The following is a 17,905-nucleotide window of genomic DNA, read 5'->3' as shown; positions in this document are numbered from 1 at the left end:
ATACTTTCTGTGGCTTGGGAATCCAGGAGCAGCTTAACTGAGTGATGTGAGTTCAGGGTAGCTTCAGAATGTCTGCTAGGGCTGTCATTGTCTTGACTGGGGCTGGAGGATCTGCTTTCGAGATGCTCACTCTCATGGCTTTTGGCGGGACACCTGACTTCCTCACCATGTGGACACCTCCATGAGACCACTTGAATGTCTTCCTGGTAAGACAGCTGATTTTCCTCAGAGCCAGAGATTGAAGAGGGAGCAAAGCAAAAGCCACAATATTTCTTACAACCTAGTTTCAGAAATCCATGCTCTGGCATTTCTACAATATCCTATTGGTCACACAAGTCAGCCCTATTTGATGTGGGAGGGGACTACTCCAGAGCATGAATACAAAGTGGGGGGACTGTTGGGGAAATCTTGAGGGTTGCTAGGCATACACCCTTAGACTCTGCTGATTCACTTTGGTCATTAAGACAGCCTCCCTCAACACGTGTCTGCATATATAAACATGTTGAACAAGCCTGGCTTGTGACACAATCAGAACACAGCTTTATTTTAGTCTCCTACACCCTATGTAAAATTATTCCATGGGTGGGATCTTCCCCAGCCCCTGGCAGGCCCATGATGTCATGGCTTACTCTTTTTTTTTTTTTTTAAGATTTTAATTTATTCATTTGAGAGGGAGAGAGAGAGAGCACGGTGAGGGGAGAAGCAGAAGGAGAGGGAGAAGCAGGTTCCCCACTGAGCTAGGAGCCTGATGTAGGGCTTGATCCCAGGACCCTGGGATCATGACCAAAGTGGAAGGTAGCAGCTTAACTGACAGCTACACAAGCTCCCCTTCGTGGCTCCCTCTTAAGTAACACTGAGACGTTATGTTACTTTAGAAGCCAAATTTATTCTTGATTCAGAAATTAGAATACCTAGTCCCAAGTATAAATTCAAGCATTGAATTATTTTTAAATTTTATTTATTTATTCATAAGAGGCATAAAGAGAGAGCCAGAGACAGGCAGAGGGAGGATCAGGCTTCCAGTAGGGAACCTGATGTAGGACTCAATCCCAGGACCCCGGGATCACGACCTGAGCTGAAGGCAGATGCTCAACCACTGAGCTACCCAGGTGCCCCTCAAGCATTGAACTTGATTCAACTTTGAGTCTTCTCCCCACATGTGGGCTGGACCTGCTTTGGGCCAAACTGTGGAAAAGAGAGTGTATCCGTTGGTGGCTGGTCAGAAATAGAGACACTGTTCTAGACTCATCATGCAGAGAGGGATTTAACTGGTTTTTAAAGGGGAAGAACTGGAGAAGTGCAAGAGGGAAAGGGTGAGGGAGCTGTGTGCTGGAGCCCAGAGCCAAATGCACAGCTCAGTCCCAGAGGCATGTGAGCACTCTTGCTGGTGGCACCTCACCTGACCCGCTAGGCAGAAATACAGGCGGTTGTGCTCCGGGGAGCTGCTGAAGCCACCACCACTGTGCTTGAGCTCACAGTTAATGCTGTAGCCTGCAGTTACCCAGTGCCAGAAAGAGCTGCCAGAGCAGAAAAATGGCTCCCTTCCTCCTTCCAGCCCCTTACCTCTGTCAGCAGAACCCAACTCAGAGCCTCCTAGCAAGGGGATCTGTGGATCTCAGTGTGAGAAAGGTCAGAAGTAATACTGAAGGTCAGTGCAAAATAATTTTCTCTCCTTTCTCCCCCAATCCGCCACACCAACTTGCTAGCCAGTTTCAGGTCCTTTCAGGGTTGGGTGGAAGACAAAGAAGGTCGAAAAAATGAAAAGAAAGGAAAAGGAAAGGTCTAACTTGAATTTGGACCGTTGAAACCTGGGTCACTGCTCCCTAGACCTGGCATTGCTACACGTGACTTGTTCTTCGTGGGGATGGTTTGTTGGCTGTTTGCAGGTCTCTGCTGGGTCCCCTCTCCCGAGTTCCTTGAGCCTGGGCAGATGCAGTGCAGCTTTATGTCATATTTGACCCATGAGTTCTGCAGCTCCCAGGATCTGCCCCAACTTCCTGATGCTGTAGACCCTCATCCTAACCTGGAAGTCTGATCAGAGAGACCCAAGATGACCCTTTGCCAGCTCCGAGTGCTGTGAGGCCCACCTCGGGCCCACAGGAGGCACTCATTTCTCCACCTGCCTAAGAAACTGAAAATTTTTGCCATTCCCAACCTGTGCTTCAGACTTCTCACAGCATGGCCATCAAAGCAGTTGAGCAACTTTTCTCTCACTCACTGAATGACCCAGGCAGGAGTTGAGTGCCCCTCAACTCCCCAGAGAAGTATCTCAGAGACCTTCTTAGTTTTTCCACTGAAGAATCCATTCCCACTCTAGACTCATAAGGAGATGGGGCTCCTAGTCCAGCTTTCTTCGGAGACAGCCTCTTCACCTAATCCCTTCCCCACTACCTTGGGGCCTTTTACATACCCTTTCTATTCTCAAAGTGGTGTGAGATTGTGAGGATCCTGTAGCAAGTTCTCAATAACGGCCTTTAAATTCTGTGCACGGTGATTTGGCGCCTCGCACTGGACATTCACGGCTATTACAACTTGACATCTATCGGAATTTGAATTTTAACTCCTGCTACGTAGGTACGCCTGAACTTCAGCTGTGGGAAAGTTCATGGTCCTCCCATGGGAATAGGGATAGTTAAGTAGTCTCTTCGAAGTTGTATGAGCAAGGAGAAGTAGAAGAGTAGTGAACAGGAAAGGTCTTACTTGAACTAGGACTGCGTTTTAAGGAGCGCCCCCAAACTCCCTGAGAGTTGAAGAAGTTTTGATCAACCCAGGGTACACATAACATCTTGGGAGAGCTGGGGATGAAGAACGGGGTAGCTCTGCCCCTTCTGAGACTCAGATTTGCTTTAGCCAAGTCTCGTTCTAACGGGTTTCTCAGCATTCAGGCACTGTGCCTGGCACTGGGGGCTACCAAAGCATAGACCCCACTTCAAAGAGCTCACAACCTATTAGTGCAGACCTCAGGGCAGGTGTGAGTTTAAGCCCCTTACTGTAGGAGTCGTGAACAAAATTCTTTCAACCCCTGCCTGACCTTCAGACTATTTTTCAAAGTAGCTGTACCATTTTACCTTTCCACAAACAATGTATGAGAATCTCTATTCTCCTTGTCCTCACCCCTGCTTGCTATTGTATTATTATCATAGCCACTCCAGAGGTGTGAGGTGGTGTCTCATTGTGTGTCTTTTTTTATAAGTAATCTCTATATCCAATATAGAGCTCAAACTCAAAACCTGGAGATCAAGATTCACATGCTCTACAGAGTCAACCAGGTGCCCCTCATTGTGGTTTTGATATGTATTTCCTTAATAACGAATGATGTTGAGTACCTTTTTATGTTCTTATTGGCCATTTGCATACCTTTTTTTTTTTTTTTTTTGAGAAATTCATTTTCAGATCCCTTGTCCATTTTAAAACTGGTTATTTGGGACACCTGGGTGGGCTCAGTGGTTAAGCGTTTGCCTTCAGCCCAGGGCGTGATCCTGGAGACCCGGGATTGAGTCTCGCATCAGGCTCCCTAAAAGAAGTCTGCTTCTCCCTTTGCCTCTGCCTGTGTCTTTCCCTCTCTCTCTGTGTCTCTCATAAATAAATAAACAAAATCTTTAAAAAAATAAAACTTATTATTTATGTTCTTATTGTTTAATTGTATTTATATATTCTAAATACAAATCCTTTATGATATATTCTAGATACAAGCTTCTCATGATTTGCAAATATTTTCTCTCATTCTATGGATTGTCTTTTCACTTTTTTGATGTCCTTTGAAATACAAAAAAATTTTTAATTTATACAAACTACAATTTATTTATTTTTCTTTTATTGCTTTGTGTGGTGTCGTAGCTAAGAAACCATTGCCTAATCCAAGGTCACAAAGATTTACTTCTATTTTTTTTCCCAAAGTTTTATAGTTTTAGCATTTTTATTACAGTCTTTGATCCATTTGGAGTTAATTTTTGTATACAGTGTAAAGCAGAGGATTCAAATTCATTCTTTTGCGTGTGGTTATCCAATTGACCCCGTACCATTTGTTAAAGAGATTATCCTTTTTCCAATGAATGGTCTTGGAATACTTGTCAAAAATCAATTGACCATAAATGTGATGGCTCATTTCTGCATTCTCAATCCTATTCCATTGATTCTTTTTGTCAACCCTTATGCTAGGTCCATAGGGCATTCATTACTGTAGTTTGGTAGTAGGTTTTGAAACCACAAAGTCTGAGTGCTCCAACTTTGTCCTTTTATTGCAAGACTGTGTGACTATTCTGGGTCCCTTGAATGTCCATGTGAATTTTGGGATCAGTTTGTCAATGTATACAAAAAGATGATCATGTTATTTTCTGACCTGGATTATAGCAATATGGTATATTACAAGACTGATTTCAGATGTTAAATCAATCTTGCATTCCTAGGAAAAAATCACTCTTAGTCATGATGTATAATACTTTTTACATTTTGCTGGTTTCAGTTTGCATGTATTTTGCTGAGGATTGTATATAGTGTCTTTGATAAATATTTGTTGAATGAATGCTTGAATTATGCATGTATGAATATTTACAGAGGGAAAGCCTCTCTTATACAGGCAGACCTTATAATACATGCATACAAATTTTGCATATAATTTTAACGAATTCAAGGATGTGAAATTAAGTACCCCTGAAGAGTTTGGCAGAATGTATTATTGTATCATATAGGGTGGACGTGGTTATGTTGAAGAGGAAAGAACACTGATCGGAACCAAAAGGCGGGGATAATGGCCTTACTTTGCTAATTCCTGGGTGAGAGACTGCATGTAGTTATCTTATTTTGGTAGACTTATATTTGATAGACTCTGTTTCTTCATCTATATAATGAAGGTGGGAGGGAAAGCTTGGGGAAGGTGTTTATTTGAATTAATAAACTCTCAGATACTTTCTGGTTCTTATAACCCATAATTTTCTTTAAAAAAGATTTTTTTTTTAATTTGAGAAAGAGCAAGAACAAGCAAGAGAGCAGGAGCAGGGAGAGGAGCAGTGGGAGAAGGAGAAGCAGACTCCCCACTGAGCAGGGAGCCAGGGTCAGGGCCCTATCCCAGGACCCTGGGACCATGACCCAAGCCGAAGGCAGACACACTCAACCAGCTGAGCCACCCAGGCACTCCAATCCATAATTTTCTAAAATACTTTGTGAAATTCAGTTGTAAGGAGAACGCATTATATATTTTTGTTTAATGTCTCTGGAGTGGCTTTGGGGAGAAAGATACATAAATGATTTCACTATACTATAGTATGATAAATGTAAAATTTATTTATAGGAGCACAGAAAAGAAAACAGCTAATCCTCTTTAAGGGGATATGATTAAGCTTTCAAAGAAGATGACATGTGCGCTGGGTCTTGAGAGACAAGTAGGAGTTTGCCAGCTACAGAAGGCAGAGTTAGAAGATGGCATTTTTCAATATTTCAACTAATATGCTTTCTGCTTTTGAATTTGTATTTACAATTTTTCAACAGGTAAAATTTTTATTTGCTTCTAAAGCGCTCTCCTAAATAATTTGTGAAAGAAATCCCTTGGTCTAAGATGGAATTTTATATCTACAGATAACTCATTCATGTGTTATATTATTTTTGAACTCTGCGTTTTCTGGACTATGTGACTGATGTTAATCTGAACAGGCAGAAAGACCTATAATTTTAGGGGCCCTTAAATGATAATAAAGCCTTATGGGTATCAGATTGGACTGGCAACACGACTACAGGGTTCTAATTTTATTCATTTCCAGATGCCATGTCACCACTCCTCCAGCAGGGGGCGTGCTTTTAAAGTTATGTTCCTTCACAAGTAAGATTCCACATCCTTTTTACTTTGGGTTCATGGACTTTAATTTTTGTGCCTTTATCTCTTCTGGAATTCGCTTGGGAGGCAGGACATAGGAAATATTTAAAAGTGAGGTTAATTTCAAATCATAAACAAGAAGTCAAAAACCATTTTTTTTTTTCCAACGGAAGGAAAATAGGCACTTTGCTTTAAGGAAATGTGTGTGACAAGACTGTTCAAGCTTGCACGGTACAGTGAGGATGAGGAACAGCCCAGAAAGCTGAGACAAAAGTGAGCATCTTTGGGATATTTATATTCAATTGAAAGTGATTTGATTTAGTCCAAACAATTGTTTAATTTGACTTTTTTTTTTCATTTACACATCTTTCCGTTGATAAGGGATGAATGAGCAATCTATTAATTATGACTACAGGCACACATCATGTGGTGGTCAGTAGGCCAGTAGGGAAGGATTCAAGGACCCAACTTCTAACAAAATGAACAGAGTATCACCTGACTACCTCTCTGTGTTGTTGAGATATTAAATAAGAAAGAGACTTTTAAAATTATTAAGCTGGGATCCCTGGGTGGCTCAGCGGTTTGGCCCCTGCCTTTGGCCCAGGGCGTGACCCTGGAGACCCAGGATCAAGTCCCGATGTCGGGCTCCCTGCATGGGGCCTGCTTCTCCCTCTGCCTGTGTCTCTGTTCCCGCCCCAATCTCGATCTGTCTCTCTGTGTCTATCATGAATAAGTAAATAAAATCTTTAAAAAAAATAAAATTATTAAGCTGCAGACATGTAAGTTATTTTGAAAGCAGGAAACGCTTTGTCTTACAGCATTCTTCCCACTGGTGGGAGACCATCTACTCAAAGGGCAAAGTCTTTTGTGAGTTGCAGAGCCTTTCCTTCCTTGGAGGGAGTCATTCAAACTTCATATGTAAGAAATCTTTGTCATTAAGGCACAGAGTCTTATACTAACAAAAAACTTCTTCTCCTTGGAACAGAAAACCTGGACCTCATTTGTGACTCTTCTAAATCTAAGTTCTCTGTGGAAACTAGCCCCCCAAATTCCAGCAGTAATCTAGATATGCATATTAATTCATTTTGTTCCGCAAGTAGATGTTAAACATTTGCTCTGCACCAGGCACCGGGTTTATACAGGGAGGATATTTCAGTGAATAAAATAGACAATAATTTCTGTCCTGTTGGCCCTTCCGTTTTTGTGTGAGGCATATAATTACCAGGGTTTTTTTGTTTGTTCGTTTAATGGGATATAGAAATACTTCAGAGAAGCGTGCATTTTCTATGTTAACATATTTGCTGAGAACTGATGAGCAAATCTCTGGGTCCTTAAATTAAAATATTTACTTTTTAAATTCCATCTCACTCTTGAGGTACAGTTCATTAAGAATTCGATTTTGCCCATTGTCAATGGCAATAGTATTGTCAATACTATATATTCTGTACCCACTGCAGACAGAGTCTGATGGGTGATTATTAAATATGCGGTTTCTGGTTTAGTGTGCATCTTTACCATTTTTTCATTTATTTTTCTCTATCTTCCTGAAAGTTCTTCTCTATCTTCTTCTTACAGATACTTGAGAGCAAATGGCCTTGTAATGAGTCTTTAGTAATAACTTATTATTACAGTGCTTTTTAGTTCACAAAATATTTTATCGTACATAATCTCTTTTGAGACAATAGGTGGTCTCACCCATAGATGTTATTTCCACTGTAAGTAACCCACACAATGTTGCACAACTGGTGAGAGGCCCTGCTGGGATTTGAGCTCGTTTTCTGTATTCAGATCTCAAGCCCTTTCTTTCCTAAAGGCCACCTCTTTCTCTTGTCTTTAAAGAAGAAAAATATCACCTGACTTTGCTGTTTTAGTTTTGTCTATAATATGTCCAAAGTCAGCCTGTCAAGAGATGTATTATAGCTATTAAGCAGAGGAAGGCAAATTCTAGATGATTTTCCCTTTAAGTTTGTGTAAATTCCTGAATCTGTGAGTTTAGAGGTTAGCAAAACCAGTAACAGATACCATTACAAACTACACCCAATCTATTTCCTGACTCATCTTCATTTCTAGCCTAAGCTACAAAACTCATCAAGTAAGAAAGGTAGGAATGCAAATTGCTTCTAGATACTCTACAAAGAAAGCCATGTTTAGGTGTAAGAACCTTTTTTAAAAGATTTATTCATTTATTTGAGAGAGAGAACATTCTAGTGGGTGGAGGAGCAGAGGGAAGAAGAGAGAGAATCTCAAACAGACTCTCTGCTAAGTGCGGAGCCCCATGCTGGGCTTGATCTCACGACCCTGAGATCATGACCTGAGCCAAAACCAAGAGTTGGATGCTCAACTGACTGAGCCACCCAGGCACCCCTAGTTGTAAGAACTGTTAATGCTGATTCTGGGTTCATCTCTGTTTAAAGTTAATACTAACCAACGGAATAGATATGTTCTGAACTCAAGGGAGAACACTAATCCATTATAATAAAAAATTGAGCAAACTCTACTTCAAAAGGCTAAGGATGGCCAGCCTTAAGAATAGCAAACTAGGAAAACACTAAATTGGTTTAGAAAGTGAGGCAGAGCTGGGCATCTGTCACCATAAGGGGCTTGTGCTATTGGGTAAATAGTTCACATTTTTGTAATTCTGAGCGACTTTGTTTTACCTCTGTGTACCTGTGGATGACCACCCAAGCAATGCCCATGGTGGTCATTGGCTGATCTTCCAATCTGTGTAAGGGAGAAATCAGACTGTGAGGAAGGAACTGAAAGAACAGAAAGAAGAAAGAGAACAGAAAGACTTGGGGTTGGTGATAGACACAGTTCTCATAGACCCTCATTTATGCCACAGATTTCCTAGCCCAGGGTTCAGAAGAGATTGGGATTCAGAATTTCTATATCCTTATCCTTTTTTTGCTTCCTGTCAGACTCTTTTCTATGTCCTGGGCTCACCACAAACATTTGTGGGGCCCAGGGCAAGACTACCAAAGGGATCCGCATGCCTTATGTTTAAATATTTAAAAGTTATAAATCACGTGGACAGCCTGGTAAGTGGTACAGGTTGACCTAATGTACCATTATAATGACCCAGAGGATCAGGTTTGAATTTAGAATCATCAGATTCTCCAAAGTACCACATAGGAACATGGTGGCCTAGGGAGGCTGGGCGCTGATTTGCTCAACCCTCCTACCCGAGCTTTGTCCTCAATCTTTAGGGGCTTTAATCTAAAGGGGCTTTAATGCAAGATGTATGGACAGCCCACATTGCCCCTTTGGGCTCTGTTGAAGGCAGCAGGTGCTTAGTCACTTTGTGGCTGGAGGCTATCATGGCACTGGCGAATCTGCTCTCCTTGACCTTGCAGACAAGGTCTGCAGAAGCCCTCAAAAATGAAGTCATTCGGTCAAGGTAGGGAAAGGAACTGATGAATTCCACATCCCTTTGGCCCATGAATTCTTTCCCTCATAAGGACAGATGTTGTTTGTGGAAGGCCAGCGTAGAACCCTCAAACCTACACGTCCCAGGACGAGACCCCCTCCTGCCTGGTCCTAAACGTAAGACCGCTGTGTCCTGATGTCCACTCTAATTTTCTAATCATACACAATGCATGGAATGTTCTCTTTAAAATAGCCTTGGAGGCAGGAGTTGATGTGCTGCCACCCAAAATGTGCGGCCATGCATGTCCTATCCTGCTGTTTCGGGTGGACTGTGCTAATAAAACATTTCATAAATAAAACCCAGTTCCCAGCATTCTGTGTGGTCAGACATCACTTAATGAAAATCCTTTTCATTGTCATTATTATTGTTTGACTTTTGCTGGTCTAATGTTTAAACTCAAGAAACCCTAAGTCTTCATTTGTTTTCATTCATCGTGGCCGGCTTCCTTTTGTCTCATTTTTAAACCCTCAGACTAGTTTCATCACTGGGTTTATGTAAAATTAATTGCACAATTTCTCTGTTTGCTTTGGTAACATGTAGCTTATCATTTTTAGACACTTTTGGGTTATAATTACATAAAGACACACTGGTACATTTCTATTCTCCCCAAGTATTTTTTAAAGCTGTTTAGAACAGCTCTTGGAACCAAGATACTCGTTTCTTTCAGTCCTCAGGCAGCTGGCGAGGCCTGGGTTGGCTCAGCTCTGTGGCTACTGGCTGCTATTTTCTAGAAGCTTCATTCCGTTACCCCAAGGTGCCCTGAAGCTAAAGAGGTTAGGGAGCTTGGCAGAGGTGGTTTCACTTCGAATGTATCTGGGGATACACGCATTTAGGGTCATTTAGGGCCACTCTAAATTTTGAATCTAAACAGCATTGATGTTTCCTCCAGTTTAACAGTTTATTTGTTCACCACAATCTTCCAAAATGCCTTTCCTTCCTCCTCCTAATTTCTGCTAGTTCTACTTATCTTTCAATGCCTGCCGAATTTATTCATCATCAAACAGGTACAAAGCTCCTTTGTTCCAGGCATCCTGCCTACCTTCTCCATGAAGCTTTCCTTGACCATGCTGGTTGGCCATGGACTCACAGTGTGTCTCATTCCCATGTTTTTCTTTTTTAAAGATGTATTTATTTATTTTATTTTATTAAAGATTATTTATTTGGGAGAGAGTCAGTGAGAGACAGAGAGAATACACATGTGAGTGGGAGGAGAGGCAGAGAGAGAGTGAGAGAGAATCTCAAACAGACTCTGCCCTCAGCCTGGAGCCAGACATGGGGCTCTATCTCATGACCCTGAGATCATGACCTGAGCCAAAATCAAGCATTAGATGCTTAACCCACTGAGCCACCCAGGCGCCCCTCATTCCCACCTTTTACCTGCACACAGCACCTCGTTATTTCGGTTCTGGTTTCACCTACCTAGATCAATGAGAGTATAGATCCCAATGAGGTTATAAATCCTTAAAGGAAAGCACTGCTTCTTATAAAGCCTTGAATTTCTCACTCCACCTACCGAAATGCACTTCGCATCTCTATCAAATCTGTTGAGTAATGATCATGATCTAATTTACTAATTGGTGATAATAAATACCATTTACTGAGTACAGGGCTTAGAGCGCAGTCTGTCCAGAGCCTCGCTGAACTGGATTGAATCTTGACAGCGCGGCTTGTTAACCTGCCATTTAGGCCACTGACTTACCCATTTTCTCATCTGTAAGACTGAGGTCAGGCTGGCACCTCCGTCCTGGGGTTCTTTGCGAATTCAGTGAGCTAATCATTGAGCTAATCACTAATCTCAGGTAATTCTGCCTGGAAGTTACCCTTCAGAGTGTTAGATGGTAATGATAATAATCATGATTCCTAGGCCAGGGGATACATTCTTTGTGTGTATTACCATTAACTCTTATTATAATTCTACAAAGTAGGAACAATCCTTATGACTTTTTTAAAAAAGATTTTATTTATTTATTCATGAGAGACTTAGAGAGAGAGGCACAGAGACACAGGTAGAGAGAGAAGCAGGCTCCCTGCAGGGAGCCTGATGTGGGACTCGATCCCCAGACCCCGAGATCATGACCTGAACCAAAGGCAGATGCTCAACCACTAAGCCACCCTCCTTATGCCTATTTTATAGATGGGTAAGCTGAAGCTTAAAGGAAGAGAAAGGTCTGGCCCAAGGTCATGGAATAAAATTAGAGCCCCAGCAAACCGAGTGTGGAGCCTACCTTTTTAACCACTACAAGATGCCAAGTGGCAGAGGGAGGCATATCAGAATCCAATGGCATTGTGCCCATCAGAGCCTCAGTTGAAGAAACAGGGAAAGCACAAGGGTTTTTTATGTAAAGGAGTCCTGCCCTAAACTGGAAGGAGGGTTCCAATTTGTCTGAGCAGGTGCATGACCTAGTAGCAAGTTTGCCCCAAGTCAAAGAACCTGGAGTGGGAGGGTGGCATGTCCTGTTGCCATGTAGAGAAAGGAGGGTAGGGAACAGAGCATGGCATTTGGTTCTATACTCTTGGAGCCCTCTAGGGCAAGAGGCGGCAGACAGATGATGAAGCAGCTGTTTCCATGAGGGATCTGAGACACAGAAGTATAAGCAGCCTGGCTGGAGGCCCAGCAACGGGCTGTGACATGGAACGGGTTGAGCAGCGTTCTCCCCACTGCACGGGCCTGGTCACCCTCCTTGGTGGTCAGGGCACCCTGGGTGCAGACATCTGTGTTTTCCCTGAGGGCTCCAGCAGATGCAGTGGTGTGGAGGGACCCCAAAGTGGCTTCCCAGGCAAAGCAAGAGTAGAAGCCCTTGAAAACCCTGAGCACCTGTAAGACACCTTCTGGGATTCATGCTGAGCTGTGGTTGTGCTTCATGCAAATGAATGCAAGGCTGTGAAAGCCAAAGGCTTCCTTCTTAGGGACGGAATTGTATCCTTCCAAATTCATGTCAAGGTCCAACTCCCAATATCTCAGAATTTGTAGATGAAGCCTTTAAAGAGGTGATGAAGTGAGAATGAGGCTGGTAGGGTGGGCCTTGATCCAATATGAGTGGTGGCCTTATAAGGAGAGGAAGAGATGCCAGAGGCACAGATGCACAAGGGGCAGGGCAGCCATATACACAGGCAAGGGGACAGCCATCTGCAAGGCAAGGAGAGAAGTCTCTGTCAGCACCCAGAACTGTAAGAAAATACATTTGTCCTGTTTAAGCCACCTCATCTGTGGTATTTTCTTATGGCGGCCCTAGCAAACTCGTACCCTATTCCTAAAGATGCATTTCATGCCTCTAGGCTGCTCTAGTTGCCCAGGGCAACTCCTGGGTGACTCACGTTTAACTCTTATACCTGTGTTTAAGGCAGGGAGTCTCATTCACTTTACAGAATAGGAAACCAAGGTCAGGGAAGGTAAATAGCATGCCCGAGATCACACAGCAACTCAATAATGGAGCTCAGATCCAAATGCAGGTCTCTGTCACGCCCCAGTTCACACTCCACGTGACGCCGCCTACCTTCCCCTACACCATCGCCAGTGATGTATTTTACTCACATACGAATCCCTAAGTGATTAACAAGAACTGCACACCTCCTACTGCCCCCATTATCCAAAGAAAGATGGTTCTTCATTTATGACTTGAGTATAATTGACTGTGAGGTAACATCGAACCCAGAAATATGTGCTGACAAAGGGAAATATGATTTTTTAAGAAATATTTTATTCACTCATTTGAGAAAGAGAGAGAGAGAGAACACTCACACAAGCCAGGGGTCATGGCAGAGGTGGAGAGAGAGAGAGAGAGGCAGACTCCCCTCTGAACAGGAAGCCCAATGTGTGGATCCCAGGACCCTGGGATCATGACCTGAGCTTAGGCAACCACTTAACCAACTGAGTCACCCAGGCACCCCAGAAAATTCAATTTCTTAAAAACATTTAAAAATATTTCTAAATCATTACTACGCAAGACCATAAAATGATCTTAGTAAGATGCTGTACAGTGGGGCCCGAGGCAGTAAATATATATATAGGTCTAGTCCTGAATAAATGTGTATCATACAAGCAGGGGAAGGAAGGGAAGGGGGTGGGGAGGAGAGAAGGACTGGAGACTTCCCAAAATCAAAGGCTACGTCTTCATCAGTGCTCTGTACCCCTCTGGGGGCTTCCAGGGTTGGGATCCCTGGGTTTGCCCGTGTATCCTTGTGGATTGGCCAACTGAATAAACAATGGGTTCCATCCACTAATGAGAAGAAAAAAAATCCTTAGGCCTTTTCAATGACCTAAATTCGTCAAAGTATTTTGGGCTTTTCCTAATTTGCTTTCTGTTTCATTTAAACCAATGAGGTGGAACTGAAAGGGAAGTAAAGATGGAATTGAAGAATTAAGCCACAGACCAAAGCAGAGCAGAAAGGGGTTCTTGCCTGAATATTTGAATAGGACTAATGAGAACCTTGTTCCCCTTAACAGTCCTCATTGAAATCTGCCCCGTCCACTGCCTCAGGTGAGCTGGGGATGTGCTTGTTTCAGGTGGATAAGATAGCCTTGGTTTCTAGATGGTGAGCTACAGTCAGAGATGCCACTAGCTCAGAAGACAATGTGCATCAGTGGTAAACATAGGCAGAAATCCAACCCTTGTGAGCCAGATGGACTTCTTTGCAGGCTGCTGATTTTTAAGAACTGTCTTCAGAGCTCGTCTGTTATTTAATTAACGCTTGAAGAGAATTATCTAAAGGCAAAGCTCAGAGGATTTCTGGGGCAATGACACTGTTCTGCATGATGCCATAACGGTGGGTACGTATCATTATACATGTGTCCAACCTGGTGTTGTGCACAACACCAACCGTGAACCCTAATGTAGATGGTGAACTTTAGGTGATAATGATGCGTCAGTGGAGGTTCATCAACTGTTGCAAATGTACCAGTCTGGTGGGAGATGGTAGCGAGGGGTGGAGGGAGGTTGTGCACATGTGGGGACTAAAGCTACATGGGAAAGTTCTGTACTTTCTGCCCCATTTTGCTAGGAGCCTAAAAAATGCTTTAAAAAGTAAAGTCTACGAAAAAATAATCTACTGAAAAATATGAACAATTAAAAAATTAATAAAGCCTCCTCCCCATTAAGAATAATGGCTAACAACAACAAAAAAGAATAATGGCTAAAAAATTTATGAACAAGGCAAAACAAAGCAAGATATCCTTAAAGTTTTCACATACCATTATAAAACCAACACTTTGTTTTAGTACTCTAATAAAATGCAGAACTTCCTGAGCACTCTATTCAGATTTTGATCAAGCATTGCAGGAGAAGGGGAGCGTTTTCTTACGTTACCTTGGCTTATTATAAATATTAGTGTAGTAGCTATACTGCTTTGTTTTTCCTAGGTGCTACTTAGCAATTAGTATGAAGACTATAATGTATTAGGGTGAGTTATTCTTCATTGGTATCCCAGTATTTCCTCGGGCACAGGGCAAGTTCTAACAGCTGAATGATTTTCACAAATATTCTCCCATTTTTCCCCCAATAAACTCACCAAGTGACTGATTTCTAACACTATCTGTAGAAATTTTAGTGGGCTTTCTTTCAATTACAATGTTTCCATTTAACTTGCAAATGGAAGATACCTCCATCCTACTATCTGCTGTTATTATAAACACAGCTTTGAGTCTGAACAATCCAATGCTGATTAGAGGTCTTCAGCATTAAGCATCGGTCTCATTTCTAAAGTTTAACAAATAACACAATACATAATTCTCTGGCACGTCCAGTCCTTTTATGTCAGGCAGTTGAAGCTCCCTCTACTCATGTGACAAGCAAACAGAATGAATACTATAATCAACAGAGCAGGCTATGATTAACTTTGCACAGAGCTGTCCCCAAACTCTGCACAAACTCCATAGTGGTTCTTAGATAAAAACATGTCAAGGCATATTTCTCTAATGAAGAGAAAATTTCTAATTAAGAGCATCTGATATGTCTTATTTTTTTAGGTGATTATGAATCAAATTAGCACAGGGCCTGGCCAAACTGCCTCTTGTATTATTTTCACTTGCTTCTGCTACACCAAGCCAATCATCTGCAAGGTGCTGGTCTTTATAATGTAGTTGGGACCATTATATTAATTAATTAATTAATTGAACAATAATGCATTGAGCTCATTCCCATTATCCCGAAATAGGGCATGTTCCAGCCACATCTGTGAAATAAGTAGATGCAGCGTTATTCCCATATTTCTTGAGTGTGTGCACATAGACCTATCAGAAGAATGAAAAAAAGAATTTGCATTTCTTTTTCTTCCATGTTACAGGACAATATTTAGTACAGTAGAAATTGACCTTTGGGATTCTTGGAGAACATTCTTGATGGGACAATTTTATCTCCTAGTTTTATTTATTTATTTTTGTTGTTGTTGAGAACAAAGAAAGACCTCATTTGATTGTCCTGTGTCCCTTCCCAAGCACTAATGATGTGCTTGAAGATAATGTTGTGAAGTCGGAAATGGTGGCTAATAGCTCTGAACTCGAGGCACCTCCACAAGCCTGATTACTTGCTCTCTTTCTGGACAGCAGAGGTTTAAGTTGCAAGTAGTAGGAATTGAGCAGCGTCTCAGCTGCCTTCCCATGACAGACATTGTCAACCATCTGGTGCCCTCCATACATACAAAGGTCTAAGTGAATTTATTTACAAAGCACTTAGACCACTCCAGTGAAAGGACCGGCATTCTGTCTGACTCCAGAACCAATTTAGAACCACTTTGCTCTAATGTCAATAATTTCATTATTATCCCAAGTCAGGTGATGGTGGCAGTCCTCTGACTAACGTATTTCCCAATCTGGGAAAATTTTCTTATCAGCTGGGCTAATAAGGGGCTAAGTTTGGAGAGGGGTCCTGCTCAAGGACAATCTGTCTGGAGAAGTCGCTCCAAACTCCCGAAGGACTCGGGGGTTTAATATGTCTAAAGCATCACTAGGTTAGGTTGAATTCTAAAACCTTAAATAATTTGTGGGGGTGTGAATGCTGTGTGCCATGCCACTCAGCAACCTTCACCAGGACTGCGAATTTATTCCGCCAGCTGTTTCTGGGGATGGTGTCAGCTGACAGTCCTCCAGCTGCTCTACCCAGTGTCACAGCCCTTCCTGGGGCAGCCAGCTTCCAATTATTGGTCCCGGCTTCCCCCTCCCAATTAAGAGCAACCCAGAAAGGCCATTCCAGCTTCAGCACTCCTCATGGAGTCACCTTAGGCCTTGGTTACACCACTACTTTGCCCCTTCCCCATTCTGCTTTCTTCCCTCTCCTTCCCTACCCATCCATAGGTTTTCATCCTAAGGACACTTCCTAAGAAACTATTTGCATGCTGATTTTCATTTCAGAGTCTGTTTCCTGGGGAACCCAAGCTACAGTCTCTGGCTTCCCCTTTTCCTTAGCTTTTAAATACGATTGCTTTCTTGAAAATGGAACTAGCCCATGGAGAATGTCTTGATCATACATATATATGGTATACTTTTTCTGCACGAGATTTCTGAGGATGTAAACTATGCCTACTTTATAGTCTATATGCATGGAACGTCTGGTGCAGTTAGGGTATAACAAATGTCAACCGGACAGAAGAAACTCCACGGTGGGGTGGGGTGGTGAGTATTATTACTCACAAGTGCTAAATATTTTATTTGGGTCTAACTAGTGACTTCAGAGGACTGCAAGTGAGTTAAACTCACTTGGGTAGACCATTATGCACAGGCAGCTACATTCAACACTGGCAAGTACATACACTTTGTTTTCCCTTGGATATATTTGAGGGTGGGGAAATGGACCTCTTGCAAAGTGGCAAAAGGGAATTGTTTGTCAATTGTCAAGTTTCTTATTTCAGGACATTTTTGGAAAGTGTCTTGCTATTGCTGTTTTTCTTTTCAGCTCTGCATATAGATTTTTGTTGGTCTTTTTGTTTCCTTTAATGGATCTAAATTTAGGACTGATTGAGAGAATTCTTACTAGCAAGTAATGTTGTCAAACAAGTAGACTTAGAAATAATGTGACCATAGTTAGCTGGGGTCACTCCACCCCCTTATGCCCTACAGGAGATAGCCTCAATACTCCATCCCATGATTTGTGGAAAGTGTAAGGCACTCTTCAGTGATCCTATGAATTTCTGGATGGCTTACACTCTTCTGGTCAGCTTTGACCCCAAGCTCCTATTCTGCTAAATATGTTGAGTTTAGAGATGGTCTTTTTGTAACCTATTGTTTTCTTTGTTCTGTACCATGTCAATATAACATAGAACTCTGTCTTCCCTCCACCCTGCCCTTTACAAAGACACATGCACAGACACCATTCACAGGAGGTATTTTTTAAAAAATTATTTATTCATAAGAGACACACACAGAGAGAGGCAGAGACTAATCAGAGAGAAACAGGCTCCCTGCAGGGAGCCCAATGTAGGACTTGATCCCAGGACCCGGGGATCACGACCTGAGCCAAAGGCAGAGGCTCAACCACTGAGCCCAGGTGCCCCCACAGGAGGTATTCTTGTACATGGCCAAATTTACTAAAGTTTTGGAAAGGTGAAAGTTGTGCAACCAGAACACAAAATTAATAATTACAATATTAATCATATTTGTCGTCAAAAAACCAGTCTTTCATCCTTATCTGCAACAATTTGACAGCCTCTCTCTATTCCTCCCTTATGTGCCCACTTCTTTTTAA

Source organism: Canis lupus, chromosome 1 (assembly GCF_011100685.1).
Source record: "Canis lupus familiaris isolate Mischka breed German Shepherd chromosome 1, alternate assembly UU_Cfam_GSD_1.0, whole genome shotgun sequence".
Taxonomy (NCBI): Eukaryota; Metazoa; Chordata; class Mammalia; order Carnivora; family Canidae; genus Canis; species Canis lupus.
Note: the sequence above shows the minus strand (reverse complement) of the source record.